At 33.4% G+C, this 4344-nt stretch overlaps 1 long non-coding RNA gene across 1 annotated transcript; it reads right to left on the bottom strand.

The window, feature by feature from the left end:
- Positions 1 to 3385: 3385 nt before the first annotated feature.
- LOC122519036 lies at positions 3386 to 4118 on the bottom strand. Its single transcript, XR_006304232.1, has 2 exons — positions 3880 to 4118; positions 3386 to 3695 (listed from the first exon to the last, which is right to left on the bottom strand). It is a non-coding gene; the product is annotated as an uncharacterized LOC122519036 (long non-coding RNA).
- Between the last annotated feature and the right edge of the window lie 226 nt (positions 4119 to 4344).

Here is a 4344-nt window from a genome sequence, read left to right as displayed (position 1 = left end):
ATTTGATGTTTTTTTTGGTTTTGGGAGGAGCACAGATATCTAGTCTGTGTTTTTCTATTTCCCCTAGTACTTCCTGGTGTTTATTGTCTATGGAAGTTACATTCCAGCATCCTATTCTAAACGTTTTTATTTAACATTTCTTGCGTATTCCTTTTTTTCCTTGCTATATCGTCATCATTATTTTCCGTCCTATACGAGGCTACAATTTTAATTCTTTTAGGAGCGTTTTGTTTTTTTTTACCGAGGGTAGGTTTCTAGCCTCACGCTCGGATCCTCCTCTTTATATATATATAGTCTGGGCTTTTGACCAGCTAGGTATAAACTAGGCGGATTTCCAAACCTATGAAAAATTTTAATAACCTAAGAAAAAATTTAATTTAAATCAAGTGCGTATTTAGATAGGAGAATTTCAAACACGTGCGTATTTCAATGATTTATAAAATTATATTTTTAATATGAATATTTTTCATTTTAAATATGTCTCCTATCTGCTTAAATAAAACCTTTAATTTTCTATACTATTTATATTCACATTGAATACTGAGTATTTCTTAAATTTTTTAGATATAATTATTTGTTATTATGTTTTGTTACACCATAGGAGTATAACTTCTTCCGCGCGTACATAAATACACACATCCGTGTTTTTTTTTTTGGTTTTTCTGTGTTAATAATGAGCCTTACCTTGATTACGTGACTATTTGATGAGGAAAATATTAAGTGTAGCGAATAAAAAAAATGTCTTTAGACGAAACAATATTAAAGTTTCAAGAAAGCTTAAGAATGATCAAATAACCTATAGTTTAGATATAATAATATATAATATATATATATTACATTAAAGATATAATAAACTATAGTTTTGGATTAATTTTTAAGGAAATCCCTTCATAGCATTATGACGCATGACTGAATTGTCCCTTCTGCATTTCGAGAGTAATCAGTCGCTGAAAACTCTTGTGTTTTGGGACAAAACTATGTGTATATACGTATACTTCTTCTTCTTCTTCATTCTTTAGTTTAGGCAAATTGCCTGTTTCGTAACGACGTTTTTCTGCCTATTGCACTGTTAAATTGTCGCACCATCGTTTTCGTGGGCGCCCCGTGCTTCTGCGGCCAACCGGTGACTTATCCCGTGCAATTCTGACAATTCTTCCGTTGTCCTTTCTGTTGATATGTTCGTTCCATTCTTTTTTTCTTTTTAGCACCCATTCGTTAATGTTTTCCACTTTGCATGTTCTTCTTATATCTTCACTTCTCTCTCGATCCAGTAGTGTTTTCCAGCTATTCTGCGGAGAACTCTTATTTCGGTTGTCTCTAGTAACTGTTTCGTTTTCGCCGTGTCTGGTCGAGTTTCTGCGGTATGTGACATAATAGGTCTTACCATTGCCTTGTAGATTCTTGCTTTGGTCTCTATGTCCATGTTTTTGTTTCGCTATATTGTGTCATTCAAACAACCCGCTTTTCTGGATGCCTTCATTGTCTGTTCTCTTACCTCTGCTTCAACATCACCATATCCTGAGATTTCTATTCCTAGGTACTTAAATCTCATTTCCTGCTGAATAACCTTCCCTTCAATTTCCAGTTTGCATTTTAACGGTGTCTTTGATGTTGTCATGCATTTAGTTTTCTGGGCCGATATTTTCTTATTGAATGATTTGGCTATGCAGTTAAATCGGTTGTAGTAGACGTTGTAGATCATCCTCATTTTCGGCCACTAATACAGCGTCATCAGCATAGCATAGGATGGTTATTTCTTCGTTGCCCATTTTATATCCTTTTAGCAGTCTTACGTTTCTTATTATTTCGTCCATAATGATGTTAAAAAGCAGGGGACTTAACGAATCCCCTTGTCGGATACCACGACCTGCATCAATCGGTTCAGTCAAGGCACCATTTATCTTTGCTTGGATCTTATTGTTTCTATAGATGTCCTCTATGGTCTTGATAAGATTATTCGGAATTTGCCGGTTATAGAGGAGGTGTATAACATCCTTTAACTGCACTCGGTCGAATGCCTTTTCCAGATCAATGAAACACACATATGCTGGTCTTTTGTATTCAATTGATTTTTCTGTTATCTGTCTTATGATGAAAACCGCGTCTGTGCACGATCTGCCTGATCTGAATCCCTGTTGTTCGTCTTCTAGATTCGTTAAGCTGTTAATTTTATTCGTTATAACCTTTGTTGTTAGTTTCAATGAAGTGTTTAAAAGATTTATTCCCCTGTAGTTTGTAGGCAGTTTTTTGTCTCCTTTTTTAAACATAACTATAGTTGTACTAGTTCGCCATTCGTTAGGTATTCTGTGTTGGTATAGTATTTTTTGTATTAAAAATGTTAACTGTTGTGTGAGACGTTGGCCACCATATTTTTGCAGTTCGTTTGGAATGCCATCTTGCCCTGGGCTTTTCCTATTCTTTAGTTTTCGAATAGCTGTTTCTACATCACTGGACTCAATTTGTATGTCGCTTTTATTTATTATTTCTGGCGTATTTCGTTCCGCTTGAGGTTCTTCTGATTTATAGAGCTCTGTTAGATAGTTAATCCAATTTTCTTTTGTGATCTGATTTGTTTCGATCATTTCGTTGACCTCCTTTCTTTGATTTCTATTAAATCGCCAGATTTGTTTTTGGAGTCCATAGAAGTCACTCTCCATTCTTTTCGAAAAAATCTCCCAATAATGTTTCTTTGTTTGCCTTACTAATGTCGCTGTTTGATTCCGGATTCGTCTATACATTTCGTATGATTCAGGTGTTCGTAATGTCCTATAGTTAAGGTATGCTATTTTCTTTTTTTTTGCATATTTCCTTAATTTCTGGGCGGAACCAAGGAGTTTTGATCATTCTAGCCCGGTTTTTTACATTTCGTGTTCCCAGGGCTTCATATGCAGCTTCTAAAATGTTAGTTTTTAGTTTCTTCCATGCCGTGTTTGTATTATCTTCTTCTTTTATTGGGTTTATTTCGATTTTATCCTTTAACCTGTTCTCATATAGTTGTTTGGTTGGTAAGTTCCATCGTGACTCGATGTTTATTTTCGATTCTTGAGTTGCTCGGGCAAGATTTCTTGGGGGTTTAAACTTCATTCTTATTTTTGCTAATAGCTGGCTATGATCGCTTTCTACATTCGCGGAATTTAACGTCCTGGTATCTAATATTTGGTTTGGTTGGACGTATCTGTTGGTAACAATATAATCAATTGTAGACCTGAAGCCTCTGGTGTTGCTGTATGTAAATTTATAGTGTTCCTTATGATTGTAAAATGTATTATTAATCCTTAGCTCGTTAAATGTGCATTACTGTGTTAACGTATACGTTAGTGGAAAATGTGTTTCGTGAAACAAGTGAATAACTTAAGTCAAAAAGAGGCGAAAAGAGCAATAAACGTCGAGAAACAATGTAATTTTACTCGTTTAATCTTTAAAGTACACTTTTAACTTTTTATATTTCAATACATTTCATTTCATATTTCGTTTCATGTACGATATCATTATTATCTTTTTCTAAAAAAAGTTACAAAATTTGCGAATATAAAGAGGAAACAACGAGAAGGCTGATTAAAAGTAGGTAAACGTATACTTGACGAAACTTACATAATTCTTGTATAATTTTACATAATTTTTTAATCATAGTTATAGAGATATTGTTCGAACTGCCGTATTTCCTCGTCTTGTGGATTCCATTCATCAATTCGTTGCTAAATAATTTAAAACACAGACAAAATTAATGAGATATAAATCTTACATAATAATAATAGTAATATATAATTATAATAACGCAGTAATAATTATAATAATTATAATAATAATACTATCGTAAAAGAGTTAATCGAAACAAAAAATAGATAATGTCATTATTGACATAAAAATAAAATGAATTACCTCATCGTCGGTCTCCCCAACGAAGATATTTTTCTCGTCGTCATTTGGGGAATTATCTGTTAATATTTGACGAACAGCGATTACTGAAGAGTCTGCGCAAAGTATAGCATTTAGTCGTTTTAAGAACCATGACATTTTCGTGTTACATAAATTTTGAAATTTAGTCTCAGTTAGTGTATTTCCCACAAAATTAGGCAATAATATAAATAACCCATGAAGGGAAGATTCTTTTCTTTTTTTGCATATTTTTCCACATTAGTGTCTCCTAAGCTATCTTCGTCCAAGTTGAGCGAGGAGAAAATGAAGAATTTACGTGTGATGGACAGTGCTTTCTGCTATATTTATCGAGTATTTCAGTAACTTTAAAATACTTTAACGAAGAAATTGACGAATCTATCTTCGTTCTCTGTAAATCGAATATACCATCGAGTTGAGCTACAGTTAAAGCTCTTTAAATATTTTGTC

The sequence above is a fragment of the Polistes fuscatus genome, unplaced genomic scaffold (genome assembly GCF_010416935.1).
Source record: "Polistes fuscatus isolate 324 unplaced genomic scaffold, CU_Pfus_HIC Scaffold28, whole genome shotgun sequence".
In the NCBI taxonomy this organism is placed as follows: domain Eukaryota; kingdom Metazoa; phylum Arthropoda; class Insecta; order Hymenoptera; family Vespidae; genus Polistes; species Polistes fuscatus.
Note: the sequence above shows the minus strand (reverse complement) of the source record. Positions and strands in the feature narration are given on the sequence as shown.